At 41.9% G+C, this 14493-nt stretch overlaps 1 non-coding gene across 1 annotated transcript; it reads right to left on the bottom strand.

The window, feature by feature from the left end:
- Positions 1 to 554: 554 nt before the first annotated feature.
- LOC127090081 (small nucleolar RNA R71) lies at positions 555 to 661 on the bottom strand. Its single transcript, XR_007791615.1, has one exon. It is a non-coding gene; the product is annotated as a small nucleolar RNA R71 (small nucleolar RNA).
- Between the last annotated feature and the right edge of the window lie 13832 nt (positions 662 to 14493).

Genomic DNA, 14493 nt, shown 5'->3' with positions numbered 1-14493 from the left:
GAAGTATGGTAAGGTACCAAATACTTAAGTGATTTTGGCATATTATGAGATATGGGCCAAAATACACTTAAGTGGGCTTTTTGGCTTGAAGCACACACAAGTGGTTCTATAAATAGAACTCTTGTGCAGAAGCATTGTATGGGAATACAACACAACTGAAGAGTTGGAATTTCGTATCTCTCTTTCTCTCACTCAAAACCTTCATTCATAACAGCTAGCACTGCGATTGAAGGAATCCGTTCGTGTGGACTGAGTAGAGACGTTGTCATCGTTCAACGTTCGTGATCGCCCCGTGGATCTGTATCCGAGGTTTTGATCGCTACAAGAGATCTGCACCAAAGGTTTGAATCGCCACAAGAGGTAACGATTCTATCACTGATCATGCTCATTCGTAAGGATCACTAAATGGAGAAATTTTTAAATTCCGCTGCGTCTTGGATGGCAATTATCCTTCATAGGCTTGGTTGCAATCCTTGCCCTCCAACTCGGTTACGACATGGGAAGAATTGAAGAACGTTTTCTTATCCCGATATTTTCCGCCGAGCAAAACTACTATGCTGAGAGCTCAAATCTACGGATTTCGACAAAAAGATGTAGAATCTCTCTACGAAGCGTGGGAGAGATACAAGGACATGATGAGGATATGTCCACATCACGGTCTCGAAGACTGGGTGATCATTCACACATTTTACAATGGGCTTATGTATAACACAAGACTGACAGTAGACGCTGCCGCAGGCGGTGCACTTATGGACAAGCCATACAACGAAGCCTATCAACTCATTGAAAACATGGCCCAAAACCATTGCCAATGCGGAGGTGAAAGAACTCCAGTGGAAAAGTCCCAGACAAAGGGTGGAATGTACGAAATCAGTAGCCTTGACCATGTTCATGCAAAGGTAGATGCCCTTGTTCAAAAATTAGATAACTTGACCATACCACTCGCAACCACAGTGGCAGCTGTAACTCCAAATTGTGAGTTATGTGGAAACCCTGGACACACTGCACAAGAATGTCAAATATTAGCAGGAGTCCCAACAGATCAAGTGAATTACACACAAGGAAATCCATATTCGAATACCTACAACCCAGGTTGGAAAAACCATCATAATTTCTCGTATAAGAATAACAACGCCCTGTATGCACCTGGCCAAGCACCAGCTGTTCCGCCTGGATATCAAAAGCCAGCTAATAATGCTCCTAACATGCCTAGGAAGTCAAATCTCGAATTAATGATGGAGAGCTTCATAGCTACCCAAGCTCAGACAAATAAAGACTTATTGAACCAAAACATACATACTAGCGAGCAACTTAAACAACTAGCGAGCAAAGTAGACGCCTTAGCCACCCACAATAAAATGCTTGAAACACAGATTTCACAAGTGGCTCAACATCAAGCATCTACAGCCGCTCTAGCGGGAACATTTCCTGGACAGCCGCAACCTAATCCAAAAGGACATGCAAATGCCGTTATACTGAGAAATAGACGGACCCGTAGATCCAAGACTCCAAAACCCTGCCATGTACCAAAAACCAGATAAAACCTCAACCGAGCAGGTGAATGAACCAAAGGAAACAGAAGATAATACCCGAGAGGCCGAAGAGAAAGAAAAACCTTATATGCCTCCACCTCCTTATAAACCACCCATTCCGTATCCCCAAAGACTCAAAAGTTCTAAAACTGCGAGTCAATTTAGGAAATTTGTTGAACTTCTGAAGCAACTAAACATTACGATACCCTTTACAGAAGCCATCACACAAATGCCCTCCTATGCTAAATTTCTTAAGGAGATCCTATCCAATAAGAAAAAGATTGAGGATAACGAAACAATTACACTTACTGCAGAGTGTAGCGCAATAATCCAAAATAACATGCCTCCCAAACTAAAAGACCCAGGTAGTTTTTCCATACCCCGTGTCATTGGAAAATTCGTCATAGACAAAACTCTATGCGATCTAGGAGCCAGCATAAATGTAATGCCCTTAACCATCTGCAAAAGGCTCAGTATGGGAGAATTAAGACCGACCAAGATGTCTGTTCAATTAGCTGACCGCTCAATCAAATATCTTGTCGGTATACTAGAGAATGTCCCAGTACGTGTAGGACAATTTTACATTCCTACAGACTTCATAATCATGGACATCAAAGAAGATGCCAGTACACCTATCATACTAGGAAGGCCATTCTTGGCTACCGCCGGAGCCATAATAGATGTAAAGAGAGGTAAGCTAACATTCGAAGTTGGAGAGGAAAAGGTTGAATTCATCTTGACCCAATTCTTACAAGCGCCAGCTATAGACGACACCTGTTATCTACTCGATGTCATAGACGAGTGCGTGAGAGAGATGGAGATGCAAGAAACCACATACTCTGATATAATGAAAATCCAAATCCCTCCAATCTTTGAAGAGGATAATTGGCATGGACCATACCAAAACGAAAGTCTAAGCGAATGCTTAGCACTTACACCCAACCACATGCCATGCCCAAAGAAACTTGACTTGGAATTAAAAGCACTACCAAAGAATCTAAGATACGAATTCCTAGACACTGAACTGAAAAGACCAGTAATAGTTAACGCTGACTTGGGACAGATGGAAACTGAAAAGTTACTAGATGTCTTAAGAAAATATCCAACTGCGTTAGGACATAACATCGCCGATCTAAAAGGAATAAGTCCTTCTATCTGTATGCATCGCATTATGCTGGAGGAAGATTGTAAAACCTCTAGAGAACACCAGAGAAGGATCAACCCAATCCTAAGTACGGTAGTCAAGGATGAAGTAAAGAAACTACTAGATGCTGGAATCATATACCCGATCTCTGATAGTCAATGGGTTAGCCCCGTTCATGTAGCACCTAAGAAAGGGGGTGTTACAGTTGTTAAGAACGAGAAGGGCGAATCTATATCACAAAGAGTTATGACCGGAAGTAGAATGTGCATTGACTATAGAAAACTAAACAAAGCCACTCGGAAAGATCATTTCCCTCTACCCTTCATTGACCAAATGCTCGAACAATTGGCTAAGCATTCTCACTTCTGCTATCTAAGCGGTTATTCAGGATTCTTTCAAATCCCAATCCATCCTGACGACCAAGAAAAGACTACCTTCACATGCCCTTATGGTACATTCGCCTACCGACGAATGCCATTTGGATTATGCAACGCTCCCGCAACATTTCAAAGATGCATGATGACAATCTTCGCCGATTTTATAGACGACATCATGAAAGTCTTTATGGACGATTTTTCGGTTTGTGGGCAGAGTTTTGAAGGATGTCTATCAAACCTTGAAATGGTACTCGAAAGATGCGTGAAAGTAAACCTCGTTTTTAAACTGGGAGAAATGCCATTTCATGGTTCAACAAGGAATCGTGTTAGGTCACGTAGTATCTGACAGAGGAATTGAAGTAGACAAAGCTAAAATCAAAATCATATAGAACCTTCAACCTCCGAAAACTGTACGAGAAATACAAAGCTTTTTAGGACATATCGGTTTCTACCGACGTTTCATTAAAGATTTCTCAAAAATTACCAAGCCACTTACGGGTTTATTAATGAAAGACCCTGATTTCATCTTTGATGAAAAATGTTTAACAACGTTCAACCAACTAAAAACATCTTTAATCACCGCACCCATAATGCAACCACCTGATTGGAGATTACCTTTTGAAATCATGTGTGATGCGAGTGATTACGCAGTAGGCGCAGTACTAGGACAAAGAAAGGATAAGAAGCTTCATGCTATTTACTATGCAAGTAGAACACTAGATCCAACCCAAATGAACTACGCCACCACTGAAAAGGAACTTCTAGTCGTCGTGTTCGCCTTGGACAAATTCCGTTCCTACCTAGTAGGGGCGAAAATTATCATATATACCGACCACGCCACTATTAGATATCTACTAAGTAAGAAGGATGCCAAACCAAGACTTTTAAGATGGATCCTGCTCTTACAAGAATTTGACTTAGAGATAAAAGATAAGAAAGGTACTGAAAACGTAGTAGCATACCACTTATCACGAATCGAAGGGAATAAACCTGAACAAATCCTAATTAATGATGATTTCCCTTACGAACGACTCATAGCCCAAATGGAAAGCGATATGTCTGAACTAACATTAAACGATACAGAAATAGAAGAATCCATGGAAGAAATACATGTGAATGTAACTCTGCCATGGTATGCTGATTTTGTCAACTACCTAGCTGTAGGAATACTTCCACCGGACCTATCTTACCAACAGAAGAAGAAATTCTTTCACTATCTAAAACAATACTACTAGGATGAACCTCTGCTTTTAAAAAGATGTATGTTAGATGCCCAAAAGTGCTTATTTGAGCTCTCAAATATGGGCATCTTTCACTCCTTTTTATTGTTAAAGTGTTCGAAACCGCCTTTGCCTTTGATGATTTGCAATACAATGTTAAACGATCTTGGTACCTTTAATTTGTGCGTTACTGTGCAGGAATTAGGCATGAAATAATAGAAAATAAAGGCACAAGAAAGTTGGCAAAGGGACCAAGAAAATGAGGCATTCATCAGCATGCTCGCTAGGCGAGTGCTGTAGCGAAGTGCTCGCTAGGCGAGCACCTAGCGAGCTGCCAGCGAACATCCCCAGAATTTTATAGTAGCAAAGTCAGCCAACTCGCTAGGCGAGCACCCAACGAAGGAGGTAGCGAACACTCCCAGACCAAGTCAAAAGCACAGCCAGCACTTACTCGCTAGGCGAGCCACTAGCGAGCTCCCAGCGAGCAATTCCAGTAGCAAAACCACCTAAACTCGCTGGAGCGAAGGTGGAAGCGTAGGCTTCTTCTAGCGAAGGTTTTGTTCGCCTAGCGAACATGAAATCTGGCCAAGGATATTTCTCTGGGTGCAGGTGCCTCTGGTGCCTATTTTAGGGCTCGCTAGGCGAACCATTATGCTCGCCTAGCGAGCATGACAACTCAGACAGCAGTAGTATAAGTAGCAGGGGCTACTTTTTGGAAGCCATACTTTGTACTTTTCACACTTAGCATTTTTTAGATTTTTTCCAGCATTGTTCTAGAGATATTTTGTAACCTAGAAACCCATTTTTCATCTTTGATCTTCTCTTAGCAATATTTTACAAAAAGAAGGTGGATTCCCATCCAATCTCGATTCTTCGACTCGGATGTTGATCAACCTTCTTCCGAAACTTGTTGACCAAGCTACCATGAAAATGAGTAGCTAAGTCCTTCATTTTGTCAAGGTTAGATGTAGAGGATCATTAGCTTTGTGTGTAAATGGGATGATCTTCATTTGTAAACTCTTTAATGATGAATATATAGTGAAAACTTTGTTTTATTGATAACTCTTTGTGTTGGTTTATGATCGAGAGATGTTTACCAACTCTTTACCTAGGTTTTCATCCAATCTTGTTTGTTAGCTAGAGATAGTAATGAATGATTTTGTTCACGATAAAGTTGAACCAAAAAGTTGTCATTTTGATAGATTGTGTTAGAGACAAACAATGGATAAAAATGGGAAACCCCATAATGTGTGTTAGAGATAAACACATTGGGAGGACTTTGTGAAATAATTTATCATCTAAAGGAGTTTATGAGTTTGTTGATCGAACATATACATGCAAAGTGATCGTCGAACCCTAACTTTGACAATCTTTCTCAAATAGAAAAACCAAAACTTTTACCGCATTTTCTTACACTTTTATGCAAGCTACCGTGACTAAAACCAAAACCCCTTTTTACTACGAGTTAAGAATTAAAACAACTGTTGAACGGCGGCGATATCTCACAATCCCTGTGGAGACGATAACAAAAACCCGACACCAAAACTACACTCAACAAAATGGCGCCGTTGCCGGGGATTGTGAATTGATATTGCGAGCATCGCAATAGTTGCTTAATTTTTAACTTTTGAATTTTTGACTTGTGCTTGTAATTTGTTTGGTTTTGTGTGCAACTTTCGTTTTATGCGAGGGCAGGTTCCTGAGGACGAACTTCTTTTTGATCCTGAGATCGAAAGAACCACCAGGAGACTGAATAGCAGAACGAGACGAAGGAGGCGATAAGCTAGACAACGACAAGAATAAGGAGAAAGTTCTTCTACAACACATCCACCACCTTTCATACCTATCATGGATCAACCACCACAACCACCGCCCATGTCCACACCTTGTGTCAACAGTTCAAGGAATACTGCTCAGTTTTCCAACCACACGGGAAGGTAAGCCGAGATGAAAACGGGAACTCTTAACCTACTATATGGAAGTCCATTCACCGGAATGGACCATGAAGACCCCTTTGCTTTTCTCACCAAAGTTTATGAGATAGCATTGGTGGCCGGAGTTGATCAAGCTCAAGAGCTACCGTTGTTCAAAAGATTATTTCCCCACGCTTTGCTCGGCAAAGCAAAAGATTGGTACTTGGATCAAACACCTGCAGTCATGACGGATTAGAACGTGTTGGAAGAGAAGTTCATTGAAAGATTTTTCTCCCACAACCGTTTCATGGAATCCAAAACGGCAATCTCTGTGTTTTCACAAGGGACCAACGAATCATTGAATGAGGCGTGGGAAAGATTCAAATCCATGCTTCGGAAGTGTAAAGGGCATGGTTTTGACGAATTGACTCAAATCCACATTTTCAAAAATGGCCTCCAACCGAATTGCAAGACTTTGTTGGATGTTACCTCGGGTGGTTCTTTATTGTCTAAAAGCGCCGAAGAAGCTACTGATATCATCAACAGAATGGCTCTAAATGTCCTCCAAAGTCAAAGTAGAGGCAACTCTTTGAAGAAACCGGGAGTGCTTGAACTTTGGATGAACGATGCTATTCTTGCCCAAAACAAACTCATTTCACAACAAGTGGAACTCTTAACGCAACAAATAAAAGAGTTGAGAGAACCTTCAAAAGCTAAACAAATAGCTTGTTGTGAGCTTTGCAAAGGTGAGCATGACACCGGATTTTGTCCACCTCCCGGGTTCGAAGAAGTGAACTACATGGCGAACCAACGAGACTACCAACCGAGGCAACAACAACAACAACCGTATCAACCACCTCCTCAAAATCAACAACAACACTTTCAAGGGAATCAAGGGTTCCAACCAAGGACTAACTATTACCATAACCAAGGTTATAGGGGTGGTTCTTCTAGCCGTCAAAACCCTCCCCAAAATCCTTACCAACCTCAACAACCGCCGGTCGTGACTTCAAAATTGGAAGAGACATTGACACAATTTATGCAAATATCGATGGCTAATCAAAAGAGCAACGATGCGGCAATAAAAAATCTCGAGACTCAAGTCGAACAACTTGCTAAACAACTAGCGGAACAACAACCCGGTCCATCTTTCTCGGCGAACACGCAAATGAATCCTAAAGAGCATTGTAAAGCGATAACGACGAGAAGTGGAAGGGAGTTGATTAGTGAGAATAAAAAAAAAGATGAGAGTGAAAAGAGAGAGGAAGAAAAAAATGATGAGGAGAAAATAATAGAGGATAGTATTGATGGTGAAGTTGGGGAGTGGAGCGAGGAAGAAGTTGAAAAGGACGAAAAAAATGGTGAAGTTTAAAATAAAGAAAGTGTGGAAGTCGAAAAGAATAAGAATGATGAAGTGATGGTGGAGGGAGTGAAAAAGAAAAGAGCGAGGAGTTCTAGAGTTTCTAAAGGAAAGGAGGTAGTGAGCACTACTCCAATCCAAAACCTTCCGTATCCACATGCTCCATCTAAGAGGGAGAATGAACGGCATTACGCCCGGTTCATGGATATTTTCAAACAACTGCAAGTGAATATTCCGTTTGCCGAAGCATTGGAGCAAATGCCTAAGTATGCAAAATTCATGAAAGACATACTTACTAAAAAGCGGAGGTACACGGAACCGGAGACCATTGTCCTAGACGCGAGCTGTAGTGCAATCATTCAAAGGACGCTTCCAAAAAAAGAGGTTGACCCGGGCCGAGTCACTTTGCCGGTTAAAATTGGTGATGTCTATGTCGGAAAAGGACTAATTGATTTGGGGTCAAGCATTAATCTTATACCATTGTCTATTGTGAAGAGGCTTGGCAACATTGAAATTAAGTCCATCCGGATGACTTTGCAATTGGCCGATAAGTCGACTACCCATCCTCATGGCGTAGCCCAAGATGTTTTGGTTAAATTCGACAAATTCTTTTTCCCGGTCGATTTCATTGTGATTGATATGGAAGAGGACGACGATGCTCCGCTCCTTCTTGGCCGACCGTTCATGAAAACCGCACACATGATGATACACGTTGACGACGGTTTGATGAAGGTAAGGGTCCAAAATGAAGAAGTTACATTTGACCTATTCGAAGCCATGAAGCATTCAAATGATAGACGTGATAGTTTTCACATTGATGCGATTGAAGAGGCAACCTTTGAAGTTTCGAAGCATATTCATGAGATATCTCCTATGGAGTTAGCTCTTGATGACTCCTTTTTCACAGTTGAAGAAGAGCAAGCTCTTGATGAATGCTTAAGGGAACTTGATAGTTTAAATGAACTACAACCGTGGGAAGTTAAGGAGGAATACTTGAAGAATGAGGTTAATGAAGAAAAATCACCTATTGAATTGAAAATGTTACCTTCTACTTTGAAATATGCATTCCTCGACGAGACCGAAGCAAATCCGGTCATCATAAGCAACCTTTTGACAAAAGATGAAGAAGCCCGTTTGATCAATGTGTTGAAAAAGAATCAAGAAGCCATGGGTTGGACTCTTTCCGATCTCAAGGGAATTAGTCCTTCCTATTGCATGCACAAGATCTTAATGGAAGAGGATTTTAAACCGGTAGCTCAACCACAACGCCGCTTAAATCCTACTATGAAGGAAGTTGTTAGAAAGGAGGTTGTTAAGTTGTTGGATGCGGGAATGATTTACCCGATTTCGGAGAGCCCATGGGTTAGTCCTGTGCATGTGGTTCCTAAGAAAGGTGGCATTACCGTGATTCGAAATGAAAAGGATGAATTGATCCCGACCAAAGTTGCAACGGGGTGGCGTATGTGCATTGATTATAGGCGGTTGAATACCGCAACTCGAAAAGATCATTTTCCACTCCCGTTCATGGATCAAATGCTAGAAAGACTCTCGGGGCAACAATACTATTGTTTCTTAGATGGCTATTCCGGGTATAACCAAATTGCGGTTGACCCGGCCGATCATGAAAAGACGGCTTTCACATGTCCCTTTGGAATTTTCGCATATCTGTTAGATGCCCAAAAGTGCTTCTTTGAGCTATCATATGTGGGCATCTTTCACTCTTATTCCTTGCTAATGTGGTCAAAACCACATTCATTTTACATAGAATGCATCACATTGATAAGCAAGCTTGGTGCCTTTGATTTGTGTGTTATTGTGCAGGAAAAGGCATGAACTAATTGAAAATGAAGACACAAGAAAATTGGCAAAGGAACCAAGTTCACAAGCATTCTATCTGCCAGCTCGCTAGGCGAGGATGTGGCGAAGCAAAACCTTCGCTAGGCGAGCTCCTGGCGAAAGGCTCCAGTAAATTGGTTAATTAATTCGCTAGGCGAACTGAAGGCGAAGTGGCAGCGAATTCAGTCTGTTTTGGTGAAAAGAGCAGCCAGCACTAGCTCGCTAGGCGAGGCTCTAGCGAGTCCCCAGCGAGCATTCCAGTAGCAAAACCTCTCAACCTCGCTGGGGCGAAGGTTGAAGCGAGTTCTTCGCTAGGCGAAGGTCTGTTCGCTAGGCGAACATGACAGTTCCACAGGCCCAGTTTTCTCTGGGCGCAGGGGCATTTTGTGCCCATTTTTGGCCTTCGCTAGGCGAGCCATTCTGCTCGCCTAGCGAACGTGACAGTTCTGCACTTGTCTATAAGTAGCAGGTGCCACTTTTTGTGCCCATACCACTTTTTACCAACTTTTCCATTTTTTGTACTTTCTCTTAGATATTTTACAGCATTGTTTGGAGGGATTTTTGATGCCCTAATTTCATTTCTCTTCATCTAGCAACCATCTTCCACAAAAAGAAGGTGGATTCCCATCCAACTTCGATCATTCGACTTGGATGTTGATCAACCCTCTTTTCTTACTTGCCGACCAAGCTACCATGAAAATGAGTAGCTAAGTCTCCATTTGTCAAGGTTAGATGTAGGTGATTTCCAAGCTTTGTGTGTAAATGTAAGGATCCTCATTTGTAAACTCTTTAACGGTAAATATATGATGAAAACTTTGTTTCTATTTAAAACTCTTTGTGTTGGTATTTGATCGAGAGATGTTTACCGATTCTTGACCTAGGTTTTCATCCAAACTTGTTTGTTAGCTAGAGATAGTAACGAATGATTTTGTTCACCATAAGGTTGAACCAAAAAGTTGTCATTTTGATAGATTGTGTTCGAGAGAAACAATGGATCAAAATGACAAAACTCACAATGGGTGTTCGAGAGAAACGCATTGAGAGGACTTTGTGAAATTATTTATCATCTAAAGGAGTTTATAAGATTGTTGACCGAGCAAATACATGCAAAGCAAATGTAATCATTGAAACCTAACTTTGATAATATTTCTCATATTAATCAAAACATAACTTTTACCGCAATTAATTACTTTGTATGCAAGATAACTTGATTAAAACCAAAACCCTAGTGTTACATTAAGTTAAGATTAATTCAACCATTGAACGGCAGTGATATCTTACAATCTCTGTGGATACGATAACAAAACCCGACACTTAAAAACTGTTTCAACAAAATGGCGCCGTTGCCGGGGATTGTAAATTGATATTGCGAGCATCGCATTGGTTGTTTAAGTTTTAGCTTGTGAATTTTTGACTTGTGCTTGTAATTCGTTTGGTTTAGTGTGCAGCTTACGTTTTATGCGAGGGAAAATCCCTGTGGACGAACTTCTTTTTGATCCGGAGATCGAGAGAACCGCAAGGAGGCTCAATAGCAAAACAAGACGTAGGAGGCAACAGGCTAGGCAACGCCAAGAGCAAGGAGAAAGTTCTTCAACCACAAATCCACACCCATTCGTACCAAACATGGAGCCACAACCACCACCACCGATTTCTACTCCATGTATCAACAGTCCAAGGAACACCGCTCAGTTTGCTAACCACACAGGAAGGCAAGCTGAGATGAAGACGGGAACTCTGAATTTATTGTATGGGAGTCCATTCACCGGAATGGACCATGAAGACCCATTTGCTTTTCTCACAAAATTCTATGAGATAGCATTGGCTGCCGGAGTGGATCAGGCTCAGGAGCTTCCGTTGTTCAGACGTTTATTTCCTCACGCTTTGCTCGGTAAAGCAAAGGATTGGTATCTCGATCAAACACCTGCCGTAATGACAGATTGGAATGTGTTAGAGGAGAAATTCATTGAAAGATTTTTCTCTCATAACCGATTCATGGAATCAAAGACGGCCATCTCGGTGTTTTCTCAAGGAACCAGTGAATCGTTGAATGAAGCGTGGGAGAGATTCAAGTCCATGCTAAGGAAATGTAAAGGGCATGGATTTGATGAATTAACTCAAATCCATATCTTCAGAAATGGACTTCAACCAAACTGTAAGACGTTGTTGGATGCCACCTCGGGTGGCTCGTTGATGTCAAAGAGTGCCGAAGAAGCCACCAACATTATCAACCGTATGGCTTTGAATGATCTTCAAAGTCAAAGTCGTGGAAGTTCTTTGAAGAAGGCGGGAGTGCTTGAGTTAGGGACGAATGATGCCATACTTGCCCAAAACAAGCTCATCTCACAACAAGTGGAACTTTTAACGCAACAAATCAAAGAGTTAAGAGAACCGTCAAAAGTTAAACAAATAGCTTGTTGTGAACTTTGTAAAGGTGAACATGACACCGGATTTTGTCCACCTCCCGGCTTTGACGAAGTGAACTATATGGCCAATCAACGGGACTATCAACCAAGACAACAACAACCTTATCAACCGCACCCTCAACAACAACAACAACAACAACAACAATTCCAAGGGAACCAAGGGTTCCAACCTAGAAGCAACTATTATCATAACCAAGGTTATGGAGGTGGTTCTTCTAGCCGTCAAAATCCTCCCCAAAATCCGTATCAATCTCAACAACCGCCGGTAGTCAATTCTAAATTGGAAGAGACATTGACGCAATTCATGCAGATGTCAATGGCCAATCAAAAGAGTAATGACGCGGCCATAAAAAATCTTGAAACTCAAGTTGGGCAACTTGCCAAGCAACTAGCTGAACAACAAACCGGTCCTTCTTTCTCGGCCAATACGCAAACAAATCCTAAGGAGCATTGTAAGGCGATTGTGACGAGAAGTGGAAGGGAGTTGGGTAGTGAAAACGAAAAAAGAGTGGAGAGTGAAAAAAGAGAGAATGAGAAGGAGATTGAGGAGGAGATAGTGGAAGAAAATGTTGATGGTGAAGTAGGAGTGTGGAGTGATGAGGAAGTAGTTGAAAAGAATAAAAATAATGGTGAAGTTGAAAATGAAAAAAATGTGGAGATTGAGGAGAATAAAAATGATGAGGTAATAAGGGAGGTAGTGAAGAAGCCGAGATGGAAAAGCGCTAGAGTAGCGAAAGGGAAGGAGGTAGTGAGCGCTACTCCTGTCCAAAACCTTCCTTACCCTCATGCCCCTTCCAAAAGGGAAAATGAACGGCATTACGCCCGGTTCATGGATATTTTTAAGCAATTACAAATAAACATTCCGTTTGCTGAAGCTTTGGAACAAATGCCAAAGTATGCCAAGTTCATGAAGGACATACTAACCAAAAAGCGGAGGTATACGGAACCGGAGACCATCGTCCTTGATGCGAGCTGTAGTGCCATCATTCAAAGGACGCTTCCTAAGAAAGAGGTTGATCCGGGAAGAGTTACATTGCCGGTTAAAATTGGTGATGTGTATGTCGGAAAGGGACTTATTGACTTGGGGTCGAGCATAAATCTTATACCTTTGTCAATTATCAAGAGGCTTGGCAACATCGAGATTAAGTCCATCCGAATGACATTACAATTGGCGGATAAGTCGACGACCCATCCTCATGGCGTAGCCCAAGATGTGTTGGTGAAGGTCGACAAATTCTTTTTCCCGGTGGATTTTATTGTAATTGATATGGAGGAAGATGATGATGCTCCGCTCATATTGGGCCGACCATTCATGAAGACCGCAAGAATGATGATTGATGTTGATGACGGTTTAATGAAGGTGCGTGTTCAAAATGAGGAGGTCACCTTTGATCTATTCGAGGCGATGAAGCATTCCAAAGATAGACATGATAGCTTTCGAATCGATGTGATCGAAGACGCTATTATGGAAGTTTCAAAGCATATTCACGAGATATCTCCTATGGAGTTAGCTCTCGACGACTCATTGGAGGTTTTCACTGTTGAAGAGGAGCTAGCTCTTGAGGAATGCTTGAAGGAACTTGATAGCTTGGAAGACCTACAACCGTGGGAAGTAGAGGAAGAAAATTTGAAGAAGGAGGTAATTGACGAGAAAGCGTCAATTGAATTAAAAGAGTTACCTTCGACTTTGAAATATGTATTCCTTGATGATACCGAGGGCAAGCCGGTTATCATAAGCAACCTTTTGACAATTGAAGAAGAAGCCCGTCTCATATTTGTGCTAAAGACCAATCAAGAAGCTATGGGTTGGACTCTTTCCGATCTTAAAGGAATTAGTCCATCCTATTGTATGCACAAGATTTTGATGGAGGAGGATTTCAAGCCGGTGGCTCAACCACAACGCCGCTTAAATCCTACAATGAAAGAGGTTGTAAGAAAGGAGGTGGTGAAGCTTTTGGATGCGGGAATGATTTACCCGATCTCGGATAGTCCGTGGGTTAGTCCCGTGCACGTGGTTCCGAAGAAGGGTGGAATGACCGTAATCCGTAATGACAAAGACGAATTGATCCCGACTAAAGTTGCCACGGGATGGAGAATGTGTATAGATTATAGACGGTTGAATACCGCGACTCGTAAGGACCATTTTCCACTCCCATTTATGGATCAAATGCTTGAAAGACTATCGGGCCAACAATACTACTGTTTTTTAGACGGCTACTCCGGGTACAACCAAATTGCGGTTGACCCGGTTGATCATGAGAAGAAGGCTTTCACGTGTCCGTTTGGAGTGTTCGCATACAGAAAAATGCCTTTTGGGCTTTGCAATGCGCCGGCGACATTCCAACGATGTATCCAAGCTATTTTTGCCGATCTAATAGAGAAAACAATGGAAGTCTTCATGGATGACTTCTCGGTGTTTGGTGGGACGTTTAGTCTATGCTTGGCAAATTTGAAGACGGTGTTGGAAAGGTGTGTGAAGACTAATTTGGTGATAAATTGGGAAAAGTGTCACTTTATGGTGACCGAGGGGATTGTGCTAGGCCACAAAGTCTCTAAAAGGGGGCTTGAAGTGGATAGAGCTAAGGTTGATGTAATTGAAAAATTACCCCCTCCGGTCAATGTGAAGGGCATCCGTAGTTTTTTGGGGCACGCGGGGTTCTACCGGCGCTTCATCAAGGACTTCTCAAA

The sequence above is a fragment of the Lathyrus oleraceus genome, chromosome 5 (assembly GCF_024323335.1).
Source record: "Lathyrus oleraceus cultivar Zhongwan6 chromosome 5, CAAS_Psat_ZW6_1.0, whole genome shotgun sequence".
Lineage (NCBI taxonomy): Eukaryota > Viridiplantae > Streptophyta > Magnoliopsida > Fabales > Fabaceae > Lathyrus > Lathyrus oleraceus.
The sequence above is the reverse complement of the archived record's forward strand: the minus strand, read 5'-3'. Positions and strand labels throughout refer to the sequence as shown.